This window comes from Loxodonta africana, unplaced genomic scaffold (assembly GCF_030014295.1).
Source record: "Loxodonta africana isolate mLoxAfr1 unplaced genomic scaffold, mLoxAfr1.hap2 scaffold_67, whole genome shotgun sequence".
Classification (NCBI taxonomy): Eukaryota; Metazoa; Chordata; class Mammalia; order Proboscidea; family Elephantidae; genus Loxodonta; species Loxodonta africana.
In genome coordinates this window covers 601,811-623,708 of record NW_026975400.1, presented here as the reverse complement: position 1 = coordinate 623,708, position 21,898 = coordinate 601,811, and the positions used below count along the sequence as shown (strand labels likewise).

The following is a 21,898-nucleotide window of genomic DNA, read 5'->3' as shown; positions in this document are numbered from 1 at the left end:
GAGAGAAGGCCTCTGGCTCTACTGGTTGCAGATGGGCAGAGAAGATCTGCTAGTCTATCTGGAAGGTCTAGAGAGTAGTGATTGATTGGGGAGCTACATCCTGGGCGGACCTGGCCAGGTGAAGCTTGCTGACATGTGGCAGCCTCTCTGGAGACTACTAATTCCACTGATAACATTGTATGCAAATATCCGGGTGAGTGCCATGGGCAGAAAACATTGACATATACCTGCCAGAGGCCTATCCTGGGTCTGAGGAGTCCACCCCAGTCTCCAGCGACTCATCTCAGCACACACTTTGCCTGCACGCACGGAAACCGCCTCTCTCCACGAATGCCTTCACCTGCTAGGAAACACACGATGTCACTCAGCCAAAGGAGAGCACAGGCAAAGTCAACTGAAGCCCCCATTGTCAAGATTTTGCTTCTGCTGGGCCACAGCCCCCGGTGGCACACTGCATGCACGTCACTTCTCCAAAGACAAGGCCGAAATCCGGACAACCAGGGCCCCAGAAGTCCAGAGTCTGCAGAAGGCGGCACATGGATCGCCTCTTTGCCACATACAGGAGGGAGACCTGTGCCCTAGACTGGCTCCGCTAGAGCTCCACGACCTCAGCTATTTTCCCTGACCTTGGGCCCGTGCCCTCATGAGTGTGTGATCTCTAGTTACACTTCTCCTCCGACCACTCTGAATCCGCCACCTGCGGATACCTGAGCATGGAAATTAACACCTGTCACTCGCTGCAGTGTCACAGGTCACTAGGTGTCTAGGCTCAGACTGACCTTGGCTGTCTTCTGCCCAGGCAACTAGCCTAAGCCTTCAAAGGAAATGAGGACACGTGGTCACTGGCCGACATCCTTTAACCAACACTGAGTCCCTGGTCAGCATCCTGGAGTCCTGGCAAGAAGAGCCAGGCACCTCCAGGAGCATCTGGAGCAGGAGACAGGGGCTGAAGAATCTACCACACCTACTGGTGCTGCTACACATGTGGGAGGCCTGGCTGCAGAGATTGCAGGCATGGCCTCAGGGTCAAAGGAGAAAGCACCTGAAGACGTGCTAGGACTCTTAGACTGAGAGAAGCAGGATGTCTGGACTGCAAAATATGCACCCTTCAGGGAAGAAGTTCATTCAAGCTTCTTAAACTCACCTCACCTGGAAAATCCATCCTCTTTTAGCCTTGTGCCCCTTCCACGCCCCCTCTAGTACAAAGAGAGATGCAGCCCTACGGCACCAGGGTGGAAGAAGCCCCAGGATAGCTGTCCGAAGACATGAGGCCCACTCAAAAGCTTCCCCCGCCAAGGAGAGAAGAGGACAAGACTTACCTGCAGATGAGGTCTCAGGGCCCTGAGAATGAGCATAATGTCTGTAAGGAAAGAGAAATAGGATTTCAGTGGGACATGGAAGTCTGAGAAAGAGCCTCTGCAAAGATAGCTCTAAGGGAGGTGTGATTGTGAAGGTGGGCTGGTCACTGAGTTCTTTGTAGTACAAGGTAGCAGACAGAAGCCAGACTCTGGGGGGAACCTGCCTGCCGGTGAGCAGTGGGCATAAAACCCTAAACCAATGAGAATCGAATCCCTTCCCAGCAGCTTCTGCACAGATCAGTGATGTTTGCTTGGTCTTTCTCTTTTCTGTGGTCTAACCTGATCTGTTCTGAGATCAGAGAGTTGGAATAGAAAAGCCTGACTGAGATGAAACGAGCAAAGAGAAGACAAGGCCTCCTAAATCTGGTGAAGACAGAACACAGATAACCAAAGGTGAGGATGGGAAGAAACAGATTGAGTTCCAAGTCCCATCCACAGTATCCCAGGGCCTGGAATCCCTGGAAGTGCCAGAGGTGTGTGCTCCCTGGGAGATGCGACCCCAAGTGTCAGAGGAAGCCCTACGGAGCAAGGAAGGGAGGGCAGGGTCTCTAGGATGGGCACTTCCATACAGGCTGCCCATGTGAATTTCTCAGAGTGACCGTGACAGATCCTGAGAGGGACAGTTTGAGGCAAAGGAAAGTAAGTTTTCTGAAGAGGGGTGAATTCCGCCTTCTCCTGACAATGAAACAGAAATCCCGTCCTGCTCAGAGGTACTGAGTAGGAGGGATTGTGAATTCCCATCCTGCACAGAGGTTGGCTGGGAAGTTCGACTGTCTAAAGACAATGTGGCCAAAGTCTTCTTTATCTTTCAAAGATATATCTTTAACTTCCTGCAAATTCAATCCTGGATAAAAGCCTAGAATATACAAGTGTGGGTTTTTCAGGAGAGCAACAAGGGGAGAAGGTGATAGTGACATATCAGAGAAGGAGAACAATAGTCTAAGGGTCCCTGTGTTACTTAATGAATCACAGACAGTGTCAAGCATTCTTCCTTACCTGTAGACATGCAAATGCAGTAGATGTTTTAGCAATAACTGAATTAATCCTCACAGAATTCTTTTTGGCCATTTCCAGGTACAGAGACCAGAAGAATTCATTAGTTACAAGAGCAAGCAATAATTCGCTGGTCTGAATTTTGTTCAATTTCTGTGTTTGCCCTTCACAAATGGATAAAAGTCTCTGAATCTGGCATTGAAGACAGTGTTTTCTCTATTGTTATGGATTGAATAGTGTCCCCCAAAATGTGTGTCAACCTGGCCAGGCCATGATTCCCAGTATTGTGTGGTTGTCCTGCATTTTGTGATCTGATGTGATTACTTATGTGTTGTAAATTCTAACCTCTGTGATGTTAATGAGGCGGGATTAGAGACAGTTAGGTTAATGAGGGAGGACACAATCTACAGGATAAGGGTGAGTCTTGAGTCAGTCTCTTTTGAGATACAAAGAGAAAAGTGAGCAGAAATGAGAGGGACCTCATACCACCAAGGAAGAAGTGCCTGGAGTGGAGCAGGTCCTTTTGACCCAGCGTCCACGCACTGAGAATTTCCTAGGCCAGGGGAAGATGGATGACAAGGACTTTCCCCCAGAGCCACAAAGAGAGAAAGCTTTCTCCTAGAGCTGGTGTCCTGACTTCAAACTTCTTGCTTCTTAAACTGTGAGAGAATAAGTTTCTGTTTGTTAAAGGCATCCACTTGTGGAATCTCTGCTATAGCCACACTAGATAACTAAAAAACACATATATAAAATAGTCAAAAAAAAAATGTTTCAAATACACACACATACACGTATGATGTTATTAAACTTTAAAAGATGTTACATTCTTATAACACATTTAACAACAGAGATTTGTATACAGAAGTTATAATAAGAGCCATCCCCACATAATTATATTGTACCTGCTCCCCCAAAGTGTCCAGTGTCCAAAGATACATATGTACCCTTTTACACACTTCTTTTTGCTTGGACACATGTAAGTACATTCATTTGTTTGTTTTTATGGAAATTAGGTCACATTCTACCCATGTTTTCCTCTGAATCACTCTTCACTTGACAATTTTTCATGGTTCCTCTAAATCAGCAGACATGGAAGAAGCACTCTTTTTGGTTCTTCTTATTTTTAACTCCCACCACTCTTCTGTCAGTTTGTTGTACTGTGGTGGCTTGCATGTTGCTGTGATGTTAGAAGCTATGCCACCGGTATTTCAAATACCACCAGGTTCACCCATGGTAGACTGGTTTGAGTGGAGCTCTGGATTTAGACAGACTAGGAAAAAGGACCTAGTGATCTATTTCTAAAAAAAACTGGCCAGTGAAATCTTACGAATAGTACTGGAACACTGTCTGACTGAATGACAGAGGATAACCCCTTAGGTTGGAAGGCACTCAAAATACAAGTGGGGAAGAGCTACCTCCTCAAAGTAGATCCCAGTTTAATGACGTTTCCTGATGGGCACAACTCATAATGAGAAGAAACTGATGCAAATATCCTTTAATAATCAGAATGTGGAATGAAGGAAGTATGAATCTAGGGAAATTGGAAGTCATCAAAAATGAAATGGAATGCATAAAGGTCAGTAATCCAAGGCATTAGTGAGCTGAAATAGCTTGGTTTTGGACATTTTAAAGTAGACAATGATATGTTCTACTATGCCAGGATTGAGATACTGAAGAGAACGGCATCATATTCATCGATAAAAAGAACATTTCAAGATCTTTTCTGAAGTAGAACACTACGAACAATAGGATAATATCCACAGGCCTACTAGGAAGACCAGTTAATAAGACTATTATTCAAATTTACACACAAATCATGAATGTGAAAGATGAAGAAGTTGAAGGTTTTTACCAAGTTCCGCAGTTTGAAACTGATCAAACGTGATGCATTAATCAATCAAGATGTACTGATAATTACGTAATTAGGATGCGAAGTTGAAAACAAAGCAGACAAATCAGCAGTTGGAAAATAAGGTATTGATGATAGAAATGACAATGAAGCTTACATGATAGAATTTGGCAAGACCAATGACTTATTCATTGCACATACCTTTCGTCAGGAACATAAATGGTGACTATACTCATGAACTATTCCAGGCAGAATAGATAGGAATCAAATTTGTGGAAGGTGATGATGGAGAAGGTCAATATCATGAGTCAGAATCAGGCCAGGGGCTGACCGCAGAACAGATGATCAGTTGCTCATATTCACGTTCAAGTAGAAGCTGAAGAAAATTAAAACAAGTCCATGAGTCAAAGTATGCCCTTGAGTATATCAAACCTGAATTTAGAGACCATCTCAAGAATAGATTTGATGCACTGCACACTAATGATCGAAGACCAGATTAGTTGTGGGATGATAGCAAGGACATCATATATGAAAAAAACAAAAAGTCATTAGAAAGACAGGAAAGAAAGAAAAGACCAAAGAGGATGTCACAAGAGACTCTGAATCTTGCTCTTGAATGTACAGTAGCTAAAGAGAATGGAAGGAAAAATAAAGTAAAAGAGCTCAACAGAATACCTGAAAGCGAAGCTGGAGAAGACAAAGTATGATAATAATAATGTGAACAGATCTGGAGTTAGAAAACCAAAAGGGAAGAAAACACCTGGCATTTCTCAAGCTGAAAGAACTGAAGGAAATATTCAAGCCTCTAGGTGCAATACTGAAGGAAGGATTCTATGGGGAAAATATCGAACAACACAGGAAACATCAAAAGAAGACGGAAGGAATACACAGACTCAATACACCAAAAAGAATTGGTCGACATTCAACCATTTCAGGAGGTAGCATTGGATCAAGAGCTGATGGTACTGAAGGAAGAACTCCAAGCTGCACTGAAGGCATTGGCAAAAAACACGGCTCCAGGAACTGATGGAGTACCAAATGAGATGTTTCAACACAGGGACGCAGTGCTGGAGGCGCTCACTTGACTATTCCAATATATTTGGAAGACAGCTACCTGACCAAATGACTGAAAGAGATCTACATGTGTACCCATTTCAAAGAGAGGTGGTCCAACGCAATGCGGAAATTATCGAGCAATGTCATTAACATCCCACGCAAGAAAAATTTTGCTGAATATAATTTAAAAACAGTTGCAGCAGTACACAGATAGGCAACTACCAAAAATTCAAGCTGGATTCAGAGGAAGACATGGAATGTGGGATATCATTTCTGATGTCTGATGGATCTTGGCTGAAAGTAGAGAATATCAGTAAGATGTTTACCTATTTTTGTTTCCTACACAAGCACACTCAACTGTGTGGCTCATGACAAATTATGGATAGCTTAGCAAAGAATGGGAATTCCAGAACACTTAACTGTAGTCATGCGGAATATCTACGTAGACCAAGAGGCAGTCATTTGAGTAGGGCAAGGTGATACTCTGTGGTTTAAAATCAGAAAGTTATGTGTCATGGTAGTATCCTTTCACCATACTTACTCAATCTGTATGCTGAGCAAACATTCTGAGAAGCTGGTCTCGAAGAACAAGAACATGGCATTAGTTTTGGAGAAAGATTCACTAACAACCTATGATATGCAGCTGATACGACCTTGCTTGCTGAAAGTAAAGAGGACTTGAAGCAGTTGCTGATGAAGAGCAACCACTACAGCCTTCACTATGGATTACACCTCAACATAAAGAAAACAAAAATTCTCACAACTGGACCAGTAAGCAACACCATGATAAACAGAGAAAATACTGAAGTCATCAAGCATTTCATTTAACTTGAATCCATAATCAATGCCCACAGAAGCAGCAGTCAAGAATTCAAACAATGTATTGCATTGGGCAAATCTGTTGCAAAAGACCTCCTTAAAGTGTTGAGAAAGAAAGATGTCACTTTGAGGACTAAGGTGTGCCTGAGCAAAGCCATGATATTTTCTATCACCTCACATGCTTGAGCAAGTTAGACAATGAATACGGAAAACCGAAGAACTGATTCATTTAAAATATGGTGTTGGCAAAGAATACTGAATATACCATGGACTGCCAGAAGAATAAACAAAACCATCTTGGAAGAAGTACACCAAGAATGCACCTTAGAAGCAAGGATGGCGAGACTTCGTCTCACGTGCCTTGGACATATTTTCAGGAGGGACCTGTCCCAGGAGAGGCTCATCATGCTTGGAAAAGCTGAGGGTCAGAAAAAAAGAGGAAGGCGCTCAACAACATGAACTGACACAATGGCTGCAAGAATGGGCTCAAACATAGCAATGATTGTGAGGATGGTTCAGGATCAGGTGGTGTTTCATTCTGTTTTACACAGGATCGATGGCATCTAACAGCCACAACTAACATATGTATGCGTGTATGTGTGTGTGTATATATATATATACCCATTGCCATCGAGTCGTTTCCAACTCATAGTGACCCTACAGGACAAAGTAGAACTGCCCCACAGAGTTCCCAAGGAGCGCCTGGTGGATTCGAACTGCTAACCTTTTGGTTAGCAGCTATAGCTATTAACCATTATGCGACTAGGGTTTCCATATATATATATATATATATATATATATATATATATATATATATATATATATATATATATATATATTCTCTTCACTAGTTTTGCATCTCTAGAGATCCCAGGCTAAGACATTTGGTACCTACTGTGGTTCTAGAGGAACCAAATCTTAAGGATGAGTTTTCTGAATTGATTCTCAAGTCTGGCTAGTCTTAAAGGCACTGATGACTGTCTCCAGTAGTAAACAGGCTATTGCTAATCCATGGTGGGAGGTGACAATAGAAATACGCAAAATACTACTACCACTGGATCAAATATTTGTGAGAGACAAGGCTCTGCCTGATTACATATTTGATACTTTTCTATAATTTTGTCAGAATAAGAATAATAAGGAAGCTGCTTGGTTAGTCCTGCTTTTGCTAGCCACACTGGTGAATGAAAGAAATGGGCTCAAAGCTGAAGCACCACATACAAGATCTGAAAGCTGCCACTTGTGCCCAGAAAGAAAACCATATTTCTTATAGTAACAAGGCTAATGCTGCCAAAAATAAACTCAGATTCTTATCATAAGAGTGACTGAATTAAAGCGCTAGTTGAATATCCAGCCTCAAATGGTGTCTGAAGTTAGAGTGAGGGCACTGATTGGGAAGAAATGGGATCCTGAAACTCAGGATGAGGACATATGGGCAGACAGTCAGGAAGCGGGGGACAATGAACCTCCAATTTCTATTGAATCGCTCTTCCTAACAGAACCAGACCTCTTACTCCCATCTGAAGAGATTCTCTAACTCTGCCGCTAAGGCACCCTTCCCAGTAAAACAATTATCCCTTCCACCTCCATCTGATGAGATTACCCCAGCTGTGCCTGAAGTGTCTTGTTTGAGTTATCTCCTGGGGTGGTATCTGGGGCATTGCCTGGGGCATCACCTTAGGCAGATGTCTTATAAGACACGGCTGAACATCCCACTGCCACTGCCCATTTTTGCTTCTAGACCTATACCTAGACTTCAGTCCCAACAAGCCCCAAAAGGTGAACTATGAAGTGTGACCCAGGAGAAGGTATGCTAAACTCCAAAAGAACTACTTGATTTTTCTAATATATATATACAGAAACCTGGTGAATATGTGTGGGAATGGCTATTATGGGTGTGGGATAACGGTGCAAGCAACATAAAGGTGGATTAGTCTAAGTTTATTGATATAGACCCAGGAAGCATAGATTCTTCATTCAGTGTTTCAGCTTCAGAGGTTAGAAAAGGATCTCATAGTTTATTTGGTTGGTTTACTGAAGCATGGATTAAGTGGTGGCCTACAATAAATCAAGTGGAAATGGCAGATCTGCCATTGTATACTGTAGGAGAAGGTAACCAAAGGCTGAGGGAAACTGGCAGGTTAGAATGGATTTATTAGGCTGGACCCACAGACCCACACACGGAGTGCCCAGAGGGCTCTCTTTTTACCATAGCAGTGAGGTACAAATTTGTGCAGCAAGCCCCAGCATTATTGAAGACTTCTGTGGTTGCTATTTTATGTAAGTAAGAGTCCACAGTGAGAACTGCCCTAACTGAATTAAGACACCTAACTACAATGCAGTTGACTGGACCCCATGGTGGTAACAGCCAAGTGGTGGCACTCAATGAACAAAGACAAGGTGGGTGTGGTTACCATAACAGACAGTAGAGTCAAAGCAGTAATCAGAATAGTCTGCTCACATGGATTTATGGCAATGGCTACTTAGTCATAGTGTCCCTGGGAGTGAAAGAGCTGGGAAATGTACATCTCCTGGTACCTAGTGTCTTAGCTATCTAGTGCTCCTGTAACAGAAATACCACAAACGGATGACTTTAACAAAGAAAATTATTCCCTCACAGTCCAGGAGGCTTTATAAGTCCAAATTCAGGGTGCCAATTCCAGGGGAAGACTTTTTCTCTCTGTCACTCCTAGGGGAAGGTCTTTGTCACCAGTCTTCCCCTGGACAAGAAGGTTCTCAGCACAGGGATCCTAGGTCCAAAGGATGCACTGCTCCTGACACTTCTTTCTTGGTGGTACTGAGGTCCCCCGTCTCTCTGCTCTTTTCTCTTTTATATCTCAAAAGAGACTGACTTAAAACACAACTTAATCTTGTAGATTGAGCCCGGCCTCCTTAACATAACTGCTTCAAATTTTCGCTCATTAACATCATAGAGGTAGGATTTACAATACATTGGAAAATCACATCAGCTGACAAAATGGTGGATAATCGCACAATACTGGGAAGCATGGCCTAGTCAAGCTGATATATACATTTTGGGAAGACAGAGTTTAATCCATAACACCTAGTATGCAGCTATCGACCTGTTAATGCCTTTTTCTCCATACCCATTTGGAAGTATCACCAGAAACAGTGTGCCTTCTCTCTGACCTAAGTATATAAGGACGAAATAATATAGAGGAATCTCTGTTACATTTTCTCCATCTTACCGTTATTTGGCCTCATAGGCAGACCCAGTCACTTAATTGCACGGCAGAATGAAGAGATTAAAGCCCAACATTCTTGCCAGTGGACCAGGAAGGTAGCTGCTCAGACATCAGAGAGCCTCAGAGAGACAGAGACCAGGTGGCTCAAGAGAGGGATACCATAAAGTTGTTTTTCATACCCCCCTCCACTCCCATAGTTGCATATGCTTTCCTCTGACCCCAAGAAGTAGATCAATCCTTTGAGAACTGCATTATGGGTTAGAACACCAACAAGGTCCCAGACTGAGTGACACTCCCATAGATTACATCCAAATATCATTGCAAAGTCTTCAAAATCTGAACTGACATCTGAGCCACAGCATCCAGAAGTTGGGAAAGAACATGCAGCCTGAACATAACTGGGTCAAGTGATTGCTAAAACAAACAACATCGACATTTTCTGTAAGATTGAAGTAAGACATAGTCTTAGAATCATAGACAAAAACTTTAAAAAGCTACTTTAACCATGCTCAAAGAAGTAACAGTCACACCTTAGAAAAATAGAAAAATACATAGAAACCATTCACAAATGAAAATTTTAGACAGGAAAAATAGAGATAAAAAATTCACTTGACCAGCGGAATGCTGTTGACAGACAAAAGGATCAATGAGATGAAAATAGTTCAATTGAAAATATCCAATCTGAAAACAGAGGACAAATATTGAAAAAAAAATGAACAGAGCCTCAAAAAAATCCAAAAATACCTAACATTTATTTATTGGAATTCCTTAAGGTGTAGAGAAAATATATAGTGTAGAAAAAAATATCTGAAGAAATACTGGCTCAACACTTTCCCAATTTGTTGAAAGACATAAACTTACAGATTCAAGAAGCTATGCAAACTCCAACAAGTTAAACTCACATAATTTTACACCCAAATGCCTCACTGTCAATTGTGGAATAACAAGGACCAAGAAAATATCTTCAAAGAAGCTAGAGAGAAAACAACTCATTTCACACAGGAGAAACCATTGGAATGACTCTGTATTCATCATCAGAAGCCATGGAGGCCAAAAGGCTGTGAAAACAACATTTTTTCAACACTGAAAGAAAAGAAACATTAACCCAGTGTTCTATAGGCTGTTATTTCCTTCATGAGTAAAGGAAAAATATTGACATTCTCAGGTGAAGGACGCTTAAGAGAATTCATCGCCACCAGACTTGTTCTAAATGAAACACTAAGGAAGTTCTTCAGGTGGTAGACTTGGAATTTCAGGAATTATGGAAAGCAACAAAGTCGAAAGTACCTTCTGAAGTTTGCCGTTCAGCCAAAGATTAGACAGGTCTACAAAACAAACAATAACACACGTGAAGAAAGTGTTTCTTAGTTCAATCGTGTGTATGAGACCAAAGGTGCAAAACCTGCCCAAAAGCACAGAAAAGAGGGCAGGATGGAACAGGAATCATGGCGGATGGGAACGGGGAACTGGAGCATAGAAGAGAATATTGACACATCATGAATATTGCCACCAATGTCACAAACCAATTGTGTATAAATGGCTGAACAAGAAAGTAATTTGCTTTGTAAAGTTTCAAATAAAGCACAATAAAAATTTTTTAAAAAGTGGTAGGTATCTGGGTAAACATATTACGCCAACCCTGCTGTCACTGCACAACATGGCGCAGGACTCCCCTCTTTGGATAGACTTGCTAGCCTATTGGAAACACTTTGGAATATACTCTTGGTGGCAAATTAGTATTAGAGAATGGGATTATTTTGAAAATATGAGATGTCTGTACTCATGTCTGGTGAATAAACTGGATAATAAAATTTTCAGAGCGAAATGAGATGTTCTAACAGAAAAATAGGCCTGAATTCCCACGTGGGCCATGAGCCTAATCTGAAGGCCTTTCCCAGAGAGGCATTTCAGGCACTTCTAGAGCAGCAGGAGCACTGGGGAATGCATGTATCAACCTCCCCCAGGGCCTTCTCTGAGGAGTAAGTACCTGCTTTAGTACTAAGCTTAAAAAAAAAAAAGCTTAGGGGTTCATAAATAGTCATTCTGCATAAGGTCTTCAGGTTCAAGTCTGTAATCCAGCTGGGATTCTGTGTGTGCTGCATCTCTGCATCAAAAGAACATGCTTCTAGAAGCAGAATGCCAGGAGAGAGGCGGTTGGGCAGTTGGGGGTGGGGGGTGCTGCGCAGACAGGGGTGCCCAAGGGAGGCACAATATAGTCATTCTGCAGCAGGTCTAGTCCTTCTGCATAAGAATTAGAATGCTTCTGTCAATGCATAATAGTTTACATGCAGGACATAAACAAAGTGACTGAAGGACAAAGTCAAATAGTAAACCAAGCCACTCCCTGTCAATCCTTACCTGAGAGGGTCTTCATGAAGACTTCCGGGGATGGAGAAGGACACAGTAAACGCTGATTTATTTTACCTCTTCCTTCCTCAAGAAACAGGAACTGGTGTTAAGACGTCAGGTGTCAAGCCCCAAACTCCTCTTCTGGTCTGTATTTAAGCTGTATAATAAAACTGGGATCAGGCAATCAGCCGTGAGCAGACAGACCCAGAGTATTCCCAGTGCCCCACATCTTTGAGCTCCAGTGAGATCCTGTTCTTAGTCACTAGATTAGCAGAGGAGCTGAAAGACTGAAATTCCGTGTTTTAAGGCAACTTGGGCTTCAAACAGTCACATATTGCTAAAGTCGTATTTCTCTGTGTTAATTTATGATCCTTAACTCAAATCTGGAGTTTGGAGCTCATTTTGATAACTCCTCATTAGTCTGCATAGACTAGAGTCTGCTCACAGTCAGTGATGACAATGGAGGAAACAAAGTCCCTAGCCCAGAGGAGGGACTGCTCCCCATATTTGGGGCAATGCCCCTGGGAAGCATCGGCGAGGTGCACTTTGGCCTCTGTGGCTTTGCCTTCTGCTCCTGGAATTGCACCCTGGGGGCCTCCATATGCAGACCCAGAGTCCGTGGGTGACCACAACTCCCCCGTTCTGGGTCATCGTCCGGACACACGTTGCGATATGCTTTCTGCCCTCCTTTCCAGCATAAGCGCTGCGATCACAAGTGGCAGAACCAGTTCTCAGGTCCAGACCCTAGACCTTGCCCTCCTTGGCCTTAGGCTTCCCTAGTCCTGGTGGAACCTGCAAGCCTGGCGGATGCGAGGTTAGCACCCGGCTGGGTGGGCTTGGGCCTGTCTCAAAAGGCTCATGGCGCACTCAGGTTCCTCCTCCTTGGAGCCTGTGGGCTTGCAGTGGGCAGCCCGGCATCTCGTGCCTCCCTTGGGAGCCCTCTCTGAGCAGCAGCTCCCCTCCCCCTCCCCCGCCAACCACCCAACAGTCGCACTGCCTGCTTTCTGCTTCTAGAAGCGTGTTCTTTTGATGTACACATGCAGCACACACAGAAGCTCAGTTGGATTACAGACTTGAACCTGAAACGCACAACTTTAAAACTACTAGATGGGGGGGGGAGGTTATTGGCAGTGAAAAAAGCAAAAAAAAAAAAAAATAAGAAAGAGAACAATTACAAAAAAAGTATTAGAAGACTGTATCCTCACATTATGGACTCAAGAAAGTTGCGGATAAACAACCGCGTAGATAGCATACTGTTGTCTCTTTGCAAATAAGTCTTAAATGAGGGAATTTGGTACCGGGAAGAGTTGCAGAGCCTGACTTTGGGGAAATCTGGGATTGATGAATTGCCTTGCATGAGGCTACAAGCCCTGATAATCAATATTTGAAGATGAGATTCGAGCAACCTAGAACATGTATCAGAATTTTTTCTAAGTAAATTAGCACCAGAAGATGCCTTTAACCACTAAATAAAATGGGTCAGTAGTTCAAGATCTCCCTAAAAAGAAAACGGCAGACCTAGATCGTTTCCAGTCAGGTTCCAGCAAACATGCAAGAAACAGTCATTTTAATCTTGTACATAGTCAACAGAGATTAGAAAACCATGAGATACTCCCCTAACTTGATCCTTAAGGCTAGTTTAAAAATGATAACAAATTAGAGAAGGATGGTAGAAGAAGAGTTAGAGGACAAGCACACTCAGTAACTGAGATGCAAAACTCTACGTAAGATGCCAGCAAAGGAAATCCAGCAAAGTATAAACCACGTAACATGCCATGATCATGTAGGCATACAAATTTGAGTGAACGTTAAAGATTTAGTAATTTCATTCACCACATGCATAGGTGAAAGAAGAGAAGACATATGCTCACCTCAAGAGATGGGGGCAAAGCAGGTTGATAAAATCCAATCACATGGAGAGATAAGGACTAGGAGCAAATATGGAACAGAAAAGGAGTTCCCGAACGTGGAAAACTACAACTAGCATGATAGTTCATGGTGACGTGTGGGACATTCTCTTTAAAATTAATAAACAATAAAATAAGGGTGCTTCTATCATTACTTTTATTAAACATTGAACACCGGAAGTGTAAGCTAGTACAAAAAGAGAAAAAGTATAACTGCTATTCATAGATTATAGGACTGTCTCCATTGAAAACTGTAGAAAATACCGGAATTAATAGTAATCATAAATAAAAAATAAATTGAAATTTCAATGCATCAGCATCAAGCTGACTCTGTCATAGCTCTTAGGTGAAAGCAAAGGACACTGATAGGGAAAGAGCAGGTTCGGGTGGTCTAGACCAAGGAGGGAAGAAAATTATTCTGCACTGGGCTGAACTTATAAGAACGGGTCTTATGTGTGTTAGTTACCTAGTCCCTCCATAACAAAAAATAACACAACTGGATGGCTTTAAAGAACAGAAATTTATTTTCTCACAGTTTAGCAGGTGGTCGTTCGAATTCAGGGCATGGCTGTAGTGGGAGGTCCTTCCTTGTCTACCTCAGCTTCTAGTAGATGCCAGCAATCATTTGTGTTCCTGGCCTTCTAGAAGCATCTGTCTTCTTTGTCTGTCTTCCTTTTCACCTGTTTGAGTCTGTGTGTATTCTGCTCCTTTTATAACTAAGAAGAGTTAGGCTTAGGACCCACCCTACATTGGTATGACCTCATTCACATAATAAAAGCAGGCCCCCTCTTTCCTAACAAGGTCAGATTTACAGGTACAGGGGTTAGGATTTCCACAGACATTTTGGAGGGACACAATTCAATCCCTAACAGTCGACTTACCAGATATTCTGGATTGAGAGTACTCGCATGAACAGCTGAGAGTGGTTCCAATTCTTTGCTACATTCGTTGGCTGAAACTTGTCTCAATGGTCACCCAAAGGAATGCTAGAGCAATTTATTGTGTAGGACCTGGCCAACCATTCCTAATCAAGTCCATTGTGTGGAAAAACACACAATCCCATCACCAAAGCCTTGAGAAATTCATGGATAAGAAAAGAATGGTGGTTGGAACCAAGAATTGTTTCATAGCCTAGATAACATGGTACAGGTGTTAGATATTCACATGGAGATGTCAGGTAATAAAACTTCACCCCACATGGGGATGTCAAGGATAATACCAACAGCTAATGTTCATTGAGTACCTACACTGGTGCCAGGCACTCCTGTGCTTTTTCTTTCATGTTTGCTTTTCATGATGGCCATATGAGGAATGTATCATTATAATGCCTAAAGAGGTCAATACAGAGAGCTAGGCTCACATTTGAATATATGAGTCTGGACCCAGGAGGAGTTTGAATGGATGGAGGTATAAACCTCACGTCCTTAGCTACAAATAGACAGCAGTAAACTCACTGAGGCATCCTAGAGAGAGGGTGTCAATAGAGAGAGGAACAGGCACCAAGCCCAAGGGTACTCGGGTATCTAGAAGCCTGCCAGGTGAACAGCAGCCAACAAGCCTCTCTGAAGTCCAGTGTGGTTCCTGGAGGGTTGTCTGTCCTTGCTCTCAGCTGCATTTCCCCAGTGCCCCTCCCACCTGCACTGGGTTGTCCCCTTCATGAGGACAGGGGCAGTGTGTACCTTTCACCACTGTATCTGCATAACATAGACTACTTCTGGCCCATGGAATATACTGACTGAATGAAAAATAAACGATAAGTACGTAAAATCCTTCGTAGTTGATACCTTGGGATACATTAAGGAGCTTCATGAGTAAGAGGGAGAAAAACTGATCAGGGCTGCTTCTGAGACCATCTCTTAGGCGTAAAGAGTGTTAAACAATAATTAAACAAAGAGATTTAATGGCAGAGATGTATGTTAAAAAGATGTAAGTATACGTTGAAGATTACTAGAAACATGCACATTTATTATTGCAACTATAGTTCAAATTGTTAAAAAAAATATACTACATGCACACAGAATATTATAAAGTAATTTAATGCTCTCATTAAAAAAAACAAAAAAAATTATCATGAGAAAAGACTAATGATGAATGAAAATATCAGGATATAATATCCGTGTTAATATACATAAATGTGTGTGCTAATACACACATAAAACCAGTTGCCATTGAGTCAGTTCTGATTCATGATGACACCAGCGTGCCAGAGTAGAACTGTACTCCATAGGGGTTTCAATGGCTGAGTTTTCGGAAGTAGACTGCCAGACCTCTCTTTCATAGCAATTCTGGGTGGACCTGAACTCCAACTTTCTGTCAGCAGCTCAAGATATTAACCATTTGCACCAACCAGAGACTCTAACACACATACATGCCAATGTAAGTAAGATAACAGACATATCGGAACGTTAGTAATTTATTCTATGCATTACGTATGTTTTCTTGTTATTTATTGCATACTTTCCCATTGCTTCCAAGTTTTTGAGGAATAGAATGTACTTCTGGAAAAATTCATGAGAGATTTTTAAGTAATGAAATAATCAACAGAAACAGAATGAGTAAATCTGTGGCAAGGCAGCCCATGAACCCAAGATTACAGTAACACTGGTATGAAAAGCAGAATTGTGGAGTCCTGAAGCTCAGTGGTCCCATGCATGCATCAGGAAAGAGGGAAGAGCAAATAAACAAGGAGAAAATACAGTGAGCCAGAGGAGTGGGAGCCCTCTGTTGTGGGCACAGTTTTCTCATGAAACTTTAGATGGACACAATGGGTGGGATTATCCACTTCCATCACACAAACATTTTTATTACCCTTGATTTTAACGGAACTATGTTATAAAAACAAATGATAAAATAAAGTATAATAAAAGAATAAATCTCATAGTGGACTACTATCATTTTCCCCAGCCACTGAGGAGGGCAGGAAACACACACGGGAAAGAAGATGGAGCAGTGTGAAGAATCATGCTTAGTGAGGAGGGGAGTGTTTCTGAGACAGGCCTTACTTGCTACCACCTAGGGAAGCAGGCAGCCGTGCAGGACCAACTGGAAGAAATGGCACATTATTTCTGAGACCTACTCCAGCTCATAACAAATTATGGATAACATGGGGAAGAATGAGATTTCCAGGACACTTAATTGTTCTCAGGAGAAACGTGTACACAGAAAAAGAGGCAGTCATCTAAACAGAACAAGGAATACTGCATGGTTTAAAGTCAAGAAAGGTGTGCATCTCCATTGTATCCTTTCACCATACCTATTCGACCTGTATGCTGAGCAAATAATCCGAGAAGCTGGACTGTCTGAAGAAGAATAAGGCGTCAGGATTGGAGGAAGACTCATTAATAACCTGAGATATGCAGATGATACAATCTCGCTTGTTGAAAGTGAAGAGGCCTTAAAGCATTTACTGAAGAAAATCAAAGACTACAGACCAACAGCCTAACAACAGGACCAATAAGCAACATCAGGACAACGGAGAAAATGTTGACATCACTAAGGGCTTCATTTTACTTGGATCCACAATAAACACCCATGGAAGCAGCAGTCAAGAAATCAAATGACACGTTGCATTGGGCAAATCTGCTGCCAGAGACCTCTTTAAAGTGTTCAAACGCACAGATGTCACCTTGAAAACTAATGTGCCCCTGACTCAAGCCATGGTGTTTTCGGTCACCTCATACGCACACGAAAGGTGGGCAATGAATAAGGAAGACTAAAGAAAAATTGAAGGCACTGAATTACGGTATTTGCAAAGAATATTGAATATACCACGGACTGCCAAAAGAATGAACAAATCTGTCTTGAAAGAAGTACAGCCAGAATATTCCTTAGAAGCAAGAATGGCGAGGCTTCATCTCACATATTTTGGACATGTTGTCAGGAGAGATCGGTCCCTGGAGAAGAAAGTCATACCTGGTAACAAGTGGCCACAACAATCGGCTCAAACATAACAACGACTGTGAAGGCGACGATAGGTAGTTTAACATACATTTTGACCCATACGAATTAAAATTTAAACAATTATTTCATGCCTTTTTGTAGCGGTTTCAGAATATACAATTAAAATAAATGTAAACAATTAATAGAAAAAATCTCTGAAAATAAAATTTAATTTTTTTAAGTCACTGCTCCATACCCCAAATCTAAATGGCTTGATATAAAGCACTGGTCTTTGTGATTCACAAAAAGCAGGTGCCAATTCCTGAACAAGAACTGAAGTGACAGGAGAAACTCCCCATGCTGTTAGAGCCCTGAGTGTGGGCCCTAATCCAATAATCTGTCCTCATTAATTCCTTTTCATTTCATCTCTGTGCAAGAGGGGAGGGAGAAGGTGAGAGAGGGTTACATGTGCCTATTCTGTTCTTTAGCATCTAGTTCACTGCCAGGAACAAGTATTCAGAAGAGGCTACAAAACATTAAAGTACAAATAAGGAGGAAAACCTCCTAGTATATATATGTATTAGGTGGCACAAAGAGTTAAGTGCTCAGCTACTAACTGAAAGGTTGGCAGTTTAAATCCACTCAGTTGCCTTGGAAGAAAGGCCTGGCAATCTACCTCCAAATGGTCACAGCTATTGAAAACCGTATGGAGGGCAGTCCTACTCTGAAAACTCACGGGGTCGTCATGAGTGAAAATCTCCTCAACGGCAACTGGATTGGTAATCTATATATGGCATAAATGTTGGGAAAATTAGCTTCTGAACATATACACGGCATACAGAATACACTGCACATTAGTATTATGTGCCAAAACCCACTGTCATCAAGTCGATTCTAACTCATAGTGACCCCAAAGGACAGAGTAAAACTGCCACATAGGGTTTCCAAGGCTGTAAGTCTTCACTGAAGCAAGCTGCCACATCTGTCTCCTGCAGAGAGGCTGGTGGGTTCGAACCACTGACCTTTCAGTTAGCAGCCAAGTTCTTTAGCCACACAGCCACTAGGGCTCACTGCTGTCATGTACAGTGATTACATAAGCAAATTCTGAAACAAACTGCCTGGGTTTAAATCCTAACTCAATCTATCAGCTGGTTGATCTGGGCACGTTACTTTACCTCTCACTGCCTCAGTTTCCCATTTCTAAAATGGGTCTTATTCAAAAGGTTGTTACGCAGGTTAAATAAAACACACAAGGCACTTAGAAAAAGGCCTTACACACAGAATGAACACAATAAATGTTAGCTTTCATAATTATTAAGGGAATACAAACAGCTTAGTTGAAGAAACTTCCATCGAGAAATAGTTGCGTTCCAAAATTCATGTGTAAAGTCATTTACATCAACTGTTAAAGTTGTATGTTTAGATTCAAGTGATTACTGAGGTGTGTTATGATCTTGAACAGAGTTCAGGGGACTATACAGGCTGACTCTGCATGCCCTTCTCCTGCACATCCATTCCATCTCCCTTGGAGCCCAGACATCATGTTATCAATTAAACCCCTCCCACACTGGTGGTGTACTGTTTAAGAGCTACAGCTGCTAACCAAAAGGTCATCAGTTCAAATCCACCAGGCGCTCCTTGGAAAGTCTATGGCACAGTTCCGCTCTGCCCTATTGGGCCGCTATGAGTTGGAATAGACTCAGTGGCAATGGGTTTTTAATGGGTATGAGTTAACTGTTCAGTGCTTAAAGACATATCAAAAGCAACCACGAACACAAAAGTATAGTAAAAAGTTCTTATTTCAGAATAGCAAAACCTTTTTCTAACACAGTGGTGTATTAGGGTGGACTGTGTATCAAGAGGAGGCCTGGTGGCATAGTGGTTAAGAGCTCAGCTGCTAACCAAAAGGTCAGCAGTTCGAATCCACCAACTAGTCTTTGGAAACTCTATGAGGTAGTTCTACTCTATGCTATAGGGTCTCTATGAGTTAATATCAACTAGGGTCTGTATGGGTTGGAATCAACTTGATGGTGACAAGTTTGATTTGGTTTGGATTAAATTATGACCCTAAAAAATGTGTGTCTCAACTTGGTTAGGCCATGATTCCCACTATTGCATAGTTGTCCTTCATTTTGTGATTGTAATTTTACTGTAAGAGGATTAGGGTGGGATTGTAACACCACCCTCACTCAGGTCACCTTTCCCTGAGGTGTGGCCTGCACCACCTTTTATCTCGCAAGAGGTAAAAGGAAAGGGAAGCAAGCGGAGAGTTGGGGTCCTCAGACTATCAAGAAAGCAGCACCAGGAGCAGAGCATGTCCTCTGGACCCAGGGTCCCTGCACCTGAGAAGCTCCTTGACCATGGGAAGGCTAAGGACAAGGACCTTCTTCCAGAGCCGAAAGAGAGAGAAAACTTTCCCTTAGAGCTGATGCCTTGGACTATTCACCTACTTTAATGTGAGGTATTAAATTTCTCTTGGTTAAAGCCATCCACTCATGGTATTTCTGTTATGGCAGCACTAGATGATGAAGACAGTGGGTAAAGGTGGAAGAGGTGGATGAAGGACAAAAAAAGAAAAATGGACAACAAGAGAAATATAAGAATTCAGAGAACTGTGAAAATTTAATTCCTGAATATACTTTCTTTCTCCTCCCTGTAACTGTAAGGACTTTTCTCATATACAGCATATATAAGTAAATCCTTGCAATATTTAAAACACTTAGATTTTTGTAAAACTCATTCTCTGAAAACTCATGGTGGCCCCATTAATTTGTGGCTTAAAAACAACTCAGAACTAAAAAGAAACATAAATAAATAAATAAAGGCGCTGCTGTCAATACTATCTCTCTATGTTTTCCTGTTATCCACAACCCACACACTTGGGAGTTAATTTTCCAGGGTCAGTGTTCATAGACCATCCTCTTTCTCTTACCACCACCCCACCACCCTTAATTATTTAGAAAAGGCAGGGCCAGTCAGTGCTCCAAACATCAAGATTTCTCTCCAAAATGCCAACTCGCACTTGGGGAGCAGGCTACATTCTCAGCTATCAGCAATTCCACTAGCCCGTGCAGATAAGGAACATGTCTCCACTGAACTGTTCGTTGTAATTAAAAAAAAAAAAAGTAAAAAACTGTTTCTTAAAACCAGAAAAAAAACAAAAAAAACAGGCATTTCCCTATTACCCACCCACCCCACTCTCCCACACCGAGTGCTCCCCTCACCACACACACACTCAAATATTTCCTACCAAGGGTGTGTCCCAAGCACGGGGTCTGGCTCCACTCTTCTTTTACACCCCTTGGAGGCCTCTGGAGAAACCATACCTTTGGTTGGCAATTCCCTGAACCCTGCCTATTCAAGCTGGCACTTATTCAAAAAGGCAGGTGAGTCTTCAAGTCAGGTTTTTAAAAGGAGTTTAAGAGGAGCCAGGTGATATGCCTACTCACCCTCAAGTTTCTCAAAGGTAATAATTTCTTGAGATGTGTACAATGTCTCAACTATGGGTTAATTAAATCCCTTAGGATGGTGGGCATAGGAAAATCCTCCATCTCAATGCCCCCCACTTTGAAAAAAAAGAGGGGGAATCTCCAAAATCACAAATTTGAATTTCTACATACTTGATTGAACTAAGGAGTAAGTTCCTCATGTGTGTTATTCTTGGTTTGAGCCTGGTGGTGCAGTGGTTAAGAGCTCAGCTGCTAACCAAAAGGTCTGCTGTTTGAATCCAACAGCTGCTCCTTAGAAACCGTATGGGGTAGTTCTACTCCGTCCTAGAGGGTTGCTAAGAGTCAGAATTCACTGGATGGCAATTGGTTTGTTTGTTTTTCAATCTTTGGCTGAAAGGTAGACTTTGTTATCAATTTATTAAATCAACTGGTAATTTGCTGGATATTTCTCGTACAGGAACTTATGATGTCTTCAAATCCAGCTAATCAGGTTTAGGGAGAGAGAAACTTCTCTACCTTAGCCTCCCTGCCACTCCCACACCTTTTTCATTGATTTCCATGCCCTGTTTAAGTAACATCATTCATTACTTCTCACTATCTAGGTTATCTGAGCCAATTCATGGCAGTCAATTCCACCTGAGCCCTAGGATACCCTCATTTTACATACTCTGCCCTGTTGTTCCTTCACAAATGGCTGACCTCACATCTCCCCTTGAATGTCTACTAGGCATCTCAAACTTAATGTGGTTCAAATAAAATTCTTCGTCCAAGTGTCTTATCTACCTCCCAGTCTTCCTTATCTCAGCAAATGTTCTCACTATCGTCTGGGTTGTTCAGGACAAAAACCTAGAAATCATCCTTGATTTCTCTCCTTTATTCAAATCTTGTATCCAATCCATTGACACATATTCTGGACTCTTGGCGCTACCTTAAAATAAATCCTGACTCTATCCACTTCTCACTACCTCCACCTTACAGCCACCATCATCTCTTGGTTAAAACTGGACTCCATGCCACCGATCTTCCCTCTTAC

General features: G+C 42.1%; 1 long non-coding RNA gene across 3 annotated transcripts in view; it reads right to left on the bottom strand.

Annotated features, from left to right (window-relative positions):
* LOC135229952 (uncharacterized) overlaps positions 1-21,898 on the bottom strand; it is a 324,439-nt gene that overhangs the window by 3,442 nt on the left and 299,099 nt on the right. For all 3 annotated transcript variants that reach the window (XR_010320629.1, XR_010320627.1, XR_010320628.1), the window contains 4 exons: positions 11,640-11,787; positions 4,402-4,576; positions 1,320-1,360; positions 228-343 (listed from right to left, as the gene is read on the bottom strand). This is a non-coding gene — a long non-coding RNA (uncharacterized LOC135229952). The remainder of the gene's footprint in view (positions 1-227; positions 344-1,319; positions 1,361-4,401; positions 4,577-11,639; positions 11,788-21,898) is intronic.